The sequence below is a fragment of the Ruditapes philippinarum genome, unplaced genomic scaffold, assembly GCF_026571515.1.
Source record: "Ruditapes philippinarum isolate M1 unplaced genomic scaffold, ASM2657151v2 ctg422_1_1_1_1, whole genome shotgun sequence".
In the NCBI taxonomy this organism is placed as follows: Eukaryota; Metazoa; Mollusca; class Bivalvia; order Venerida; family Veneridae; genus Ruditapes; species Ruditapes philippinarum.
The window spans coordinates 223,489-237,257 of NW_026865596.1; the positions used below are offsets into that span (position 1 = coordinate 223,489).

At 34.5% G+C, this 13,769-nt stretch overlaps 1 long non-coding RNA gene across 1 annotated transcript in view; it reads right to left on the minus strand.

The window, feature by feature from the left end:
- Positions 1-7,416: 7,416 nt before the first annotated feature.
- The window catches only part of LOC132729668 (uncharacterized), a 95,489-nt gene continuing 89,136 nt past the window's right edge, over positions 7,417-13,769 (minus strand). The window contains exon 2 of the long non-coding RNA XR_009625652.1: positions 7,417-7,747. This is a non-coding gene — a long non-coding RNA (uncharacterized LOC132729668). The remainder of the gene's footprint in view (positions 7,748-13,769) is intronic.

A 13,769-nucleotide genomic window follows, 5' to 3' on the forward strand; every position in this document is an offset into this window, starting at 1 on the left:
TTTGGCTTCAATCAACTATTTATATGCTCCCCCGGGCATATAGTTATTGAACTGTCCCTCCACTATCAAAATGGATAGGGGGCCTATTCCATAACAATATGGTAAGGGGCCAATGGCTCTAATTTCTCCTGATTACTTCATTTATTTAGTGATATCTTCCATATTTCGTAGATGGATAACTGAAATGGTCCTCTAACTTTTTGTGGAGTAAAGGATCACTGAGAGTGTTAATTTTACATTTTTTACATTTTTGTGTCACCTGCTACAGAGCAGGAACCACATCTGTCTGTCCGTCTGTGACAAAACTTGTGTGGACCACTCCTCAAAAACTACTGGTGCAATTTCAACCAAACTTTACATTATTGACCAGTATCAAGTTGTGTATATTGCCAGCATTTTATGGTTCAATAATTTATCATTAACTTTAGATTTGCCCTTGTGTGTGGGTGTATGCGTCCGTCCACTTTATGTTGTGTCACATGCAGCTTTATAAGACCATAAAAAGTCAAAATATACCAACAGGTCACAGAATTCAAAGTGATTCAAAAATATGAAACATGTACGTTATAAATAAAACTGTAAATTCTGGATAAGTAGTGATTCAGATGCCTATTAGATAGCGTTGATAACAAGAAGATGATAGACAAACATTTTAATATGTACACATGGCTCTTGTTATATTGTAAGGGCATTATGATTCATACAATGTACAATGTTTTGTTTTGTAAGGAAGGAATTAAAATTGATTGAAACATGTTACATTGTCTCTGTAATGATAGTGTAAAACTGTAAATACTCATTACACCTGACCCTCAAAATGGCTTCCAGGGGAGGTAATGATTGCTATGTCACCTATATACTTCCGTGTACTATCTAATTTATTAGTCCAGTAAATGAAAACACTCACCCCATCATGTCTCAGATTAATTGCAAAAAATACCTCATTTATGGGAGCTACATACTATGGAGAAATAAATGAAAAAAAGTCTGAAGGCATTTTCATGACAATTTGCATTCTTCGATGACGATTCTGAAAAATATCTGCCACTGCATATTTTGTTGCTGTAGACATACTGTTGTTCACATTTGTATGTTTTAATAACAGAAATAACTACTAGTAACTGATCATGTGTCTTCGGATTGTTAGTGAAGTTTTTTGTAGATTTTAATTTATGTGGAAAGACTTTCCCCATCCACCTATATTTACATGCATAGCATCGATTGCTTTTATATTATATTTACATCAGTTCTAACAATACCATGTTATCATTATCAGATAAATAAATTTTAGTTTTGCATTTTAAATCAATACACTCGTACTTTAATACATATGAAAAAAATCTAGGTGAATCAGTAGTGGCAAAATGAATAGTTTCTCAAAAATACTTAATATACCACCGACTTGTCAAGTAAAATTTACGTACATACAGTGATTCTTTTATATCAATACGACAATGTCTGTCATATTTAATTGTAAGATTATGTATTTTTATAACATTGAAACAACCAGCGCTGTCACACGTGAAAAGTATCTCCACTGATAGTAAATGCACTTTAAAAGTTGGATCAAAATAAAATAAACATGTTTGACCCCAAAAAATATGATGTGAAATATACAGGAAAATGACCAACCATCGAAGTTCTATATTAACATACATAAATGATGCTCTCATTATTTTGTAAGTAATTATTAATCAAGGAAAAATTAATGAATGTGCATATATTCAACATCTTACACAATCAGTGTTGGATATTGGGAGTTTAAAGTGCATACAATTCCTACTCATCGGTCAGCATTGTTAGAATTAGAACATTTTATTCCTCAACTTACTCGGCATCAAGTAGAACAATAGAGGCCATATTTTCGACATGAACAACGTTTACTATCACAAGAAGATTTACAACTGCATCTGACGATTTTCAGAAGTTTATGAGGAGCTGCAGGTAAGTTAGTTTTATAGGTGTGTACATCCAGCTTTTCTGTTGCCAACTCCTCTCGTCAGATTAAGCCCCACTCTTCAAAAGCGGCGTCAACGTCATCTGTTGGTGTGATACATAAGCTTCTCGTTCAGACCTATGACAAATATGCTCCAGTTCAGAAACAGTGATATGCATTGTATATCTGTACATTATTTACAACGACCCTCTCGCTCATAATATAAATCGACATTTTTGATAATAATAAGGACATATTTATACATATTTTGGCGGGGAAAATGCATGATGCAGGTGCAGGTTTTTTTGTTTGTTTGTTTTTTTTTTGGGGGGGGGGGGGCATTTTCCAAGCAGTCCTCGACGTCGATAACGTTAATTTCAAAGTTTATTGTTTTTTAATTTTCTTGCTCCCTTCGCTTGCAAAACTAAATTTAACAGACATATCAAGATAGATACTCTCGTGTACGTTCCATCTTCGTCGTAAACTTTCTATTCAGTACTAAAACAGTCATTGATAAAATAGGAATAATTGGAAGGATTTGAATAAAGTTATAAAGGGGTGCTAAATCATGGTTAGTAAACTACTCGTCTTTCTCTCTTTCTATTCTTGATTTTTATTATTGTCTTAGTATACCTGGTACTGTTATGTTACCAATCAGTGAAATGACTTATAGTCTTTTTGTTTTTATTTATGGAATATACAAAAGTGTTATTATAATTTGGCGATAATTAAAAAGCATGCAAGCTGGCTGTGTGTCACCATATAATAATCAGGCACATAGCTGCATTTATGCCCCAAACAGTACGATGTTGCGCATTATTTTCCCGATTTTACTTTTCTAATAAAGTATATCTATGTATGCTTTCTGTAGGTACACGACATTTTGTAATACATCGCATTTACAAACATTGATAAACAACACTTTAGGCCTGCACTTAACGTTTCATAACCTGTTAAGGCAACAATGTGCCTTACCATTTAACTGTAAAACAACGTTCATACCATGATACCCGTGCCTGTGAAAGGTGAAGAAAACAACGCCTTTGACATTAGAAAATGCATGTATGTTAAATTAAAGCGTATATCAGAATCCGCACTAATGTACAACAGAAATATCCGTGCATCGGATGTCTTCGAAGTAGCTTAGGTAAACACGATAGACCTTTCTGAAAAAAAATCAGAACTTGGTTTTCCTTACATGATGAAGCTACTCAGTATATAGCTTCCACACTGCCTGATTAGCAGAATATTCGTTTAAGTTGTCTAAAATTATCGAAACTATTATGCTACACCACTAAAATAGCAAACTCTTAATAAAACTAGGATGAGCATTCGTTATAGGTCCATTATGCTTCGGAAATGCTATTATTTTCATTACTCAAAAACTTTCTATAAGCTATTTGTGGTATCTTGTTACAGTTTCGGGCAATGGCTGTCAACGCGTTGCTCCGACAAATGGACAACGGTCGTTATGTAAACTGATTAATTATTATGTGTGGGTAAGAAAAAGTCAGTATATTTTGTGTATGAATGAAATAAAAGGAAAACCGGCAATGCTACAGGCCGTCTAAGATAATAATCATTCATGCAGTATGTCTAAAGGGACTCCACTGAGGTTTTTTTTTGCATGATTGGACTGAAAATATTTTTCCGGATAAATGTACCATTTGATGTAGGTTTAGACCACTAATCTATGTACACAATTTTTGATCATTCGCGCACTTCGTTTTTCCAGAATAATTATTCAAATTGTAAAAAAATGACCCAAAATGAAAAGCGTTTAAACGCTTTTCACTCAAATCGGGCTAAGAAAAGCATAAAAATACGATTTTCAATTTATTTCAAAGTATATTTCTTAAATATCTTTGCATATATTTCTGTTTAAAGTGTCCAGCTCATTTATGTAAGAAATTCAAATGTTATGTTTTTAGGCTTTTAAACCTCAGTGGAGTCCCTTTAAGAATAAGATTCTCAAAGATCCTTTAGATTGTGAAAATTGAAAACAAACTGGGCATCCAGTTGGAAATGGGAGAAACGTAGATGTATTTTGAATACCTACTTCATTATTTTGCCAATTGTATATATGTGAGCAGTAAAGAAAGTATTTATATTTTGGAAGCAAACTTTCATAAAACAAATCAAAATAACTGCAGTGAAGTAAACACCTTTTTCTAGTTTCCAAAAGAAGCAGACATCGTTTGTTTTCTGGCAACGGATAATGTTCGTGCCAGCACTATTTTTGTGTGCTGACGAGCTGGTTTTATCTTAATTGCAATATTCAATAAACACCAGGTCTCTATCACATGTTTGAGACTGGCACAAAATAAAAACTCTTACCAGTATTCGCCTCCTTCATTATTGTTACTGACAACTATTCGTTTAGGTGTTCATTAACCGCTGTTCAGAGACATACTTTCTGCTCAAAATTCAATTCTTTAAATTGGCTTATATTCGGAGGAAATTGCACAGGCTGTGTGCTACAAAATTAACTATTTTATCGTATGACTTTTGACATGTCCGGACTGCATTTTGTGCCTTCACGGATGGATGTACCCTCAATAAGCATAGACCGCATATGACCGACGTAGGTACCGACCTACTCACCAACCCACCTACCTACAGTAACATGGTCACAAACTCAACGACAACTTACTCGGCGTACTTCCATAACAACAACAGCAACAATACTATGATTGATCGACACTGTCAAGCTTAACTGGTGGAGGAATTGATATTTAAGGGGAACGGGCATCTTATAATAGTAGAATCACCAACTTTACGTAAGCCTGCTTGATAGCTTCCTCATGAAAATTCCAAAGTCACTAGTTTTCCAAATATCACGATGCTTTTGCATGTTTTTCAATCGCTTGAAAGGTAGGACGGAAAGCTTCAACATTATGCTTCTTCATTTATTTATTTGTTTATTTACCTATTCAGGAAAATACCGGTATTTAATCAATTATCCGATGTAAGGCACCTCTTCAGGACTCACATTTATTATAATTTCAGTGGTCAGTGTTTTTGTCCGGTCATAAATTTGTTACCAGAGAGATCAGTATAATCATTAAAAAAAACTCAGATGAATTTCGGACATGAAATATCATGCTGTTTTATTATAGATAACATTCCTTTCAATTTCTTTCCATTAGTTTAAAACTACAAGAAGAACACATTTTTTTATATACATGTAAATGGGTTCTTATGCGGATATAATATACTAATAATTCTTGTACGCTTAGTAAATATTTTAGCAAAATAACAAGCATAGTAGGAACAGATTTAATATTTTTCCCTGTGCAATTGAACTTCGCAATACTGCATTGTGGACAAGTCATATTTCAGCATATCAAATGAAAGAACATGTGCAGAGTTTTTGTTTGTCGTATTTTTTAAAAAAAAATTTACCACACACGCATACATTCAAGGACAAGAGGGCCATGGTAGCCCTATAATGCTCACCTGTGCATAAAGGCTAAAAATAAATGAGGACTGATTATATTGATAACTATGGATGAACGGCAGGCATTTATGTCGACATCTAAGTCAACTGATACATGTACCTACGTTTAAATCTGCACCTGAATACCACCTATATATCACGTTGTGAATGTGATCTGTACAGCGAAGGTTTGAGATATTCAGCTTCCGAGGGGTCACTTTTTTCCTGATGTGTATATATTTTGATGTGGATACATATTACACAAGAGCAATCAATGATTACATATGTCTCCTGATTATAGTTATTAAGTAGTTGCATTGAGGGTGATTGACCAGTTTGTTCCCTTGCTATATGTCGCAGCTCCTTTGTAGAATGTGTGATAGGAGACACAAAAACCATTTACAGGCCGAAAAGCTTTTTTATTCAAGGGTCATAACCTAAAAAACAATCAACTGGAAAACTCATTAATAAGTAGTATAAGAGAAAAAGTTTGGACAAAACATAAAACTTTAGCAAGAGGGCCATGCTGGCCCTGAAACGCTAACCTGAAATTTATAGAAAAGATTTCATGAATATTGGTACATCAAAATGAAATAGAAATGAGTCAATAGGACATGGATATATTAACATTCCACTGTTTTGTCAGTCTACTGATGTACAGCAGGACAGTTTGACAGGCGGACAGACAAATGAACGATTTTCCCTACCTATAGGTGGTTGGGCATGAAAACAACATCAACATTTCCCAATGTTTACATCTTGATTTTTGAGAAGTTGTTTAAAACGTTGACGACAGATGCACGGACGTACTGACCGATGCTCGGTAAATTGTGACCATAAAAGCTTACCTTTGAGCACTGTGTGCTCAGGTGAGCTGAAAAGTGAAGCATGGGCCCCACTTTCCTATTTTAAGCTCCGATGACCATTTTGTTCAGCAGACAAAAACCATTTGAGCAAGTTTTGTAAAGGAACACCTAAATATCATTCCTGCAAAGTTTCATCGACTTAGGATAAGATGTCATTTACATAAATAGGTTATTTCTATTTCCAGTTCCGGTGGCAATGCTGTTCAACAGACTGGTTCCATCTAATTCTTTTTTAAAAGACCTTTAAATGATCATTGCTGCACAGTTTCATCAAAATCTACCATAAGGGTTTCCTTTTTAGCTCGACTATTCGATAAGAATAAGTAGAGCTATTGTAGTCACCCGAGCGTCGGCGTCGGCGTAACCACTTATGTTAAAGTTTTTGTAATACCTCAAATATTTTCAAAGTCCATTGACATATGGCTTTGAAACTTTGCACACTTGTTCACCATTATGACCCCAACCTGTAGACAGGAGGAGGTAACTCTATCAAGCATTTTGACAGAATTATGCCCCTTTTTCGACTTAGAATTTACGTTAAAGTTTTGTAATACCTCAAATATTTTCAAAGTCCATTGACATATGGCTTTGAAACTTTGCACACTTGTTCACCATCATGACCCCAACCTGTAGACATGAGGAGGTAAATCTATCAAGCATTTTGACAGAATTATGCCCCTTTTTCGACTAAGAATTTACGTTAAAGTTTTTGTAATACCTCAAAAATTTTCAAAGTCCATTGACATATGGCCTTAAAACTTTGCATGTACTTGTTGACCATCATGACCCCAACCTGTACACAGGAGGAGGTAACTCTATCAAGCATTTTGACAGAATTATGCCCCTTTTTCGACTTAGAATTTACGTTAAAGTTTTTGTAATACCTCAAATATTTTCAAAAGTCCATTGACATATGGCTTTGAAACTTTGCACACTTGTTCACCATCGTGACCCAAACCTGTAGACAGGAGGGGGTAACTCTATCAAGCATTTTGACAGAATTATGCCCCTTTTTCGACTTAGAATTTATGTTAAAGTTTTTGTAATACCTCAAATATTTTCATAGTCCATTGACATATGGCTTTAAAACTTTGCATGTACTTGTTGACCATCATGACCCAAACCTGTAAAAAGGAGGAGGTAACTCTATCAAGCATTTTGACAGAATTATGACCCTTTTTCGACTTAGAATTTATGTAAAAGTTTTTGTAATACCTCAAATATTTTCATAGTCCATTGACATATGGCTTTAAAACTTTGCATGTACTTGTTGACCATCATGACCCCAACCTGTAAACAGGAGGAGGTAACACTATCAAGCATTTTGACAGAATTATGCCCCTTTTTCGACTTAGAATTTACGTTAAAGTTTTTGTAATACCTCAAATATTTTCAAAAGTCCATTGACATATGGCTTTGAAACATTGCACACTTGTTCACCATCGTGACCCCAACCTGTAGACAGGAGGAGGTAACTCTATCAAGCATTTTGACAGAATTATGCCTCTTTTTCGAGTTAGAATTTACGTTAAAGTTTTGTAATACCTCAAATATTTTCAAAGTCCATTGACATATGGCTTTGAAACTTTGCATACTTGTTCACCATTATGACCCCAACCGGTAGACAGGAGGAGGTAACTCTATCAAGCATTTTGGCAGAATTATGCCCCTTTTTCGACTTAGAATTAACCTTAAAGTTTTGTAATACCTCAAATATTTTCAAAGTCCATTGACATATGGCTTTGAAACTTTGCACACTTGTACACCATCATGACCCCAACCTGTAGACATGAGGAGGTAAATTTATCAAGCATTTTGACAGAATTATGCCCCTTTTTTTTTACTAAGAATTTACGTAAAAGTTTTTGTAATACCTCAATTATTTTCAAAGTCCATTGACATATGGCTTTAAAACTTTGCATGTACTTGTTGACCATCATGACCCCAACCTGTAAACAAGAGGAAGTAACTCTATCAAGCATTTTGACAGAATTATGCCCCTTTTTCGACTTAGAATTTACGTTAAAGTTTTTGTAATACCTCAAATATTTTCAAAAGTCCATTGACATATGGCTTTGAAACTTTGCACACTTGTTCACCATTGTGACCCCAACCTGTAGACAGGAGGAGGTAACTCTATCAAGCATTTTGACAGAATTATGCCCCTTTTTCGACTTAGAATTTACGTTAAAGTTTTTGTAATACCTCAAATATTTTCATAGTCCATTGACATATGGCTTTAAAACTTTGCATGTACTTGTTGACCATCATGACCCAAACCTGTAAACAGGAGGAGGTAACTCTATCAAGCATTTTGACAGAATTATGCCCTTTTTCGACTTAGAATTTACGTGAAAGTTTTTGTAATACCTCAAATATTTTCAAAGTTCATTGACATAAGGCTTTGAAACATGTTGAAATTTTATACTCTTCTTTGAGGGCATAATAGGACACTCTCCAATGCCTTTTTCTTTACTGAGAAAATTTTACCTTTTAATCAAGGCTTTTTTTTACTATCAAGCACTAAGAATAGTCGAGCGTTGCTGTCCTACCGACAGCTCTTGTTTTAGCTCTTATCGCCTTCTCGTTCAGCGGACTGGAACCATTTGAGCAATTGTGCTCTTTTTAGGTAAAAATATGGTACGAAGAGAATCTCCATATTCCCCACCACTTTTTTGTGCATGGAATAAAAAATAAAGTTTGCACAGATATAAAATTATAGCAGTATTAAATTAATCAATTGGTATTTCTAGGAGCAAGACATGTTTAAATCATCTTGAACCATGTAAATATATGAACCAGTGGCGTTATTTTATCTTTCGTGAAACTCTGCATATGGGAGAGCAGCTTTAAACTTATTCCAAATGCTTTAATTAGATTATTTTTGGTTGGGTTTATGGCCACATAAGAGGACATGATTATGATTAATTTCCAGCTTTACTGGAGTAGGAAAATCTCACGTGCCCTTAGAAGTAAAACCATTGATAGTCTGTAATCAAGCTGGATATCTTCCTTACCTGAAAGATTCTAAACTCCCTGGCAGGATTCGAACCCATATAGAGGAAGGGCAAGGAACAAAAATATTATAAAAGTCGATCAAGATGACCGTTTAAGCGCTCACCTTACTTATATACTGCTTGCTATTGTGCTATGGAAGTCACAGGTTACGATAGAAAGTCAATGATTGCTATTGAAGTCACTTGTTGCTATGGAAAGTCAATTGTTACTATGGAAAGTTAATAATTGCTATGGAAGTAACTGGTTGTTATAGAAAGTCCATGGTTGCTATGGAGAATCAATGGTTGTTAAGGATATCACTGGTTGCTATGGAAAAACGACATTCGAAATGGATACTTTATGGCTGCTATGGAAATCAATGGTTGTTATGGAAAGTCAGTTTTTGCAAAGGGAAGTCAATGGTTGCTATGGAACGCCAACGGTTGTAACGGAAGTCACTGGGTGCTATAGAAAGTCAAATGTTATTTTGGAACAGGCTACTTTGGGAAGTCAATGATTGCTATAAAGGGATTGCTATGGAAATATAATGGGAAGTCAGTGATTGCTATAGAAAGTCACCGCTTGCTAGGGGAAGTCACTAATTGCTATGGAAGGTCAATGGTTGCTATGAAAAGTCAATGGTTGCTATGGAAGCAAGCCACAGTATGCTATGGCACTGGTTGCAATGCAGTCAATGGTTGCTAAGGAAGTCAATGGTTGCAATGGAAGTCACTGGTTGATACACATATAGGAAAAATCCATGACCCCAAACCCTCATTGGCTATACTTTAATCAAAAATTAGTAGAGTTTAATAATATAATGTTTCATGCCAAATATCTTAGTTCTAGCTCTTGTAAGTTTTACTATATACTTAAATCTATGACCCAAAGGTGGGGTAATAAAAGACCCCTGAACTTGTTATAAAGTTTTTACTATGAAAGAAATCTATGACTCTCTGGGGTCCAAAGGGTTATAATTTAAACAAACTTGGTAGACTTTTTCTAGAAACTATTTCATGACAAATATCCATGCTTCAGCTCTAGTGGTTTTAGAGAGAAAAAACATTTAAAGTTGTTACTATATACCACAGATATATTATATTTAGCTTCATGTATATACACTCACATATATGGAAAATCCATGATCCCAAGGGTGGAGCAAATTTTGGCCCTAGGCTATAATTTTCACAACCTTGGTAAAGATCCACAGATCCATGCATGTCAACTGTCTAAGTCCTGGACAATGTAGACTTAAATATATTTTTCAATATAACTAAGTGACTCCTTGGGTTTGGCCAATTTCCACCCCTAGGACTATAATTTGAACACACTTGGAAGAGGTCCACTAGACCATGTTTCTTGCCTTATATCTAAGGTTGTAAAGAAGATTTTACAAACTTGGTAACACTTATATCACTAGTGTAGACTTTTGTCACCACTGTAGTGTTTTTTCCTATATAAGTGGTCACTGAGGCGGGCTAATTTTGATCCCATAGCTTTAATTTGAACAAATTTGATAGAGGCCCACTAGACAAAGTTATATGCCAAAATTTAAGCTTTAGCCTCAATAATTTTAGAGAATCAGAGTTTTTTAAGCTTTTACTTTATATAGATAAGGAAAATGCATAACTCCCGGGGCGTTGGGCAGTTCCATTAGATGATGTTACACACAAAATATCTAAGCTCTAGGCTTTGCACTTTCAGAGAAGATTTTTAAAGATTTCATTTTCGACATCTATTTTTAGCCCTTCCTACACAGACGTTCAATGGAGCAGAACCTTTTGATAATTTTAGTAGAGCTTCATGCAAGAATCATTTCATCAAATTTGACCTTGTGGTTTCACAGGAAGTCGTTTGAAAAAAGGTGATGAGGACGCACTGACTGACGGACGATGGACAAATTGGCGTCACAAAAGCTCAACTTCAGCTTTGTGCTCTATAAAAACAAAAATATTTTGAGACTGAATTAACATTCTTTGAGCTGATTTGTCTATCTACCAGTTCAATTTGACTTCATTGATACACAGTGGATTTGACTTCTTGGGTCAATTTGATACAGTACCCTTTACTTGTAACTATCAGCATATGATAGATGTTAGCAACAAAAGTTAACTTAGGCAACATCATTTTTCCAATAAAGCAGCAACTATGCTAATAATTTTGAATTACAGATGAGTAAAATAAACAACAACATCAACATGTTCATTTTATTATTGATATGTTTATTATAAAAATTATCATGATTTGTATACAAATGCATGACATAACAATGGAACAAATTGTAATATTGCACATAGTTGTTCCCTCACTGGGGAAGCATACCATATACATGGCACTAGCATTTCTAAACAATAAACAATATATAAACAATTATATCTAGCTTGAAGACAATCTTAAAATACACAAAGTCATATCTGCTTATAATAGACAAAAATCCACCCTGTAATTTCTATATAGGCAGACATAAATCCTGTCTTGTTATTTTATAGGTGGGCAAAAACCAACCTTCAATATTTTGAAGACAGACAAACTAACCTGTCACAATAGATAAATATCCTACAGTGTATCTCTAAGTGAACAAATCAAAGCAGGGACTAATTGTCCTGTTAAAGTTAGTTGATATTTAATATTCCTTTGTGATAACCAAAAATATCTCAGATAAATGAGGAATCTGATAATTCAAGTTCCCTCTTTTTGATAATTCTATTAAATGAAAATAATACAATTGATAAATCAACTAAAATAACAAGTGGGGTTTTAATCTTCTTAAATGTTTGGCACTGGTGAGTTTTTGTCTGCCTGCAAAAGACAATGTACGGTTTCAAACCTGGACAACAATAAGTTTTGTCTGTCTGCCTATGTAAAAATCACTAGGCTGCCTTTTTGTTCTGTATAGATTTTTCCCTACATTCATGGAACATAAAAACATTTTGAAAAACTTACAAGCATTAACAAGCTAAAGTGGTGGCTGAATCACTTCAATGTGTATACCATTACCATTGTAAAACCTGGGCAATATATATATATGTCCAAATCAAAATTTGCTTGAGTAAGCAAAAATAAACCTTTCAATTCTGAACAAGAGGGCACTGATGGCCCTGCCATTGCTCATTTGATTATTAAGGCTCTAAACGACAAGATTAATATGTGTTAACTATAAAACTGGTATAACAAAATTCATATCTGCATCTGATACATAATAGTCAAATAACAAATATTCTGACCACATAATAGTCATATAACAAATATTCTGACCAAGTTTCATGATAATTGGGGCAAAAATGTAACCACTATAGTGTTAACAAACTAAGTGTTGACGGATGAAAAAGGACATTCATTGATCCTAATAGGTCACCCTGTACAAGCTTAAGTGAGCTAAAGAGGGGGTGCACCTTTGCCCTTTAGTGCATACCTGATGACAGAATGGTATAACTTTTTCTAGTTATAGTTGAACCAAGGGCGATTCAAACCTCTCCAAAGATGTCCACTAAAGGATGCTTTATGCCAAATATCTAAACTCTAGCCCTTGATATTACAGAGAAAAGGGTATTTAATTTTTAAATATTCATATACATATGCAGAAAACAATGACCGTTTAGGAAAGGGCCAAGCTGACCTAAGAATGATCATCTTGGTATTATTAGTCAACAAAACAATATTTCATGCCAAATATCCTAGCTCTAGCAAAGGGCTTTCAGAGGGAAATATAAGGAAACCCCAGGCCATAATTTTACAACCTTGGTTGTTGTGTCCTTTGATGATGATTAACACCAAAGCACAGCCAATTTAAACCAAAGTGCAATAATTTGTAACCTTCAGACATAATTTGAACAACTTTATTATGGTATATATCATAGAGCCTTGTAATTTCAGATAAGAAGTTTTTTGATATTTGCTTTTCTTACCCCTTGTTGGCCCTATATATAACCTATTCATGCAATGGACCAGAGCCATTTCGACAACGTTTTAGGGGACAACCTAATGATAATTTCTGTGTGGTTTCAGGAAATTGTTCATGTTGAATGACAGATGATGAATAAAGCACAACAACAGACTGAGGGGAATCACAAGAGCTCACCAAGAGCATTTTGTGCTCACTTGAGCTAAAACAAGGGAGACAATGTTAGCCAACAGTTATATTAAAATACTTTCTTTAATACTGACTAGCCTTTCACAGTGACTATCATTTTATAAGTAGGAAAGATCATGAGTGTTGTTTTGTATGAAATTAATAATGAGTGCAACTCTGTTTCCTAGATATATCACTGAGACACATTAAAGATCATCAGCTCAATTATAAATAATACAGACATACAAAGATTTAAACACCTCTTTAATACAGTCTACCATTATAACAGCTTGTGGATTTCTCATCCGACAAACTATTACAAATAGTAAGAAATCATTTGTTGGTTTACAACCCGACAAATGACAATACAATGCACCTGGTGTTCTTAATTTAATTAAATTCATTCTATTCTTATTCTACTAATACAATAGTATAACATACACAACGCATCACTAATTAAAG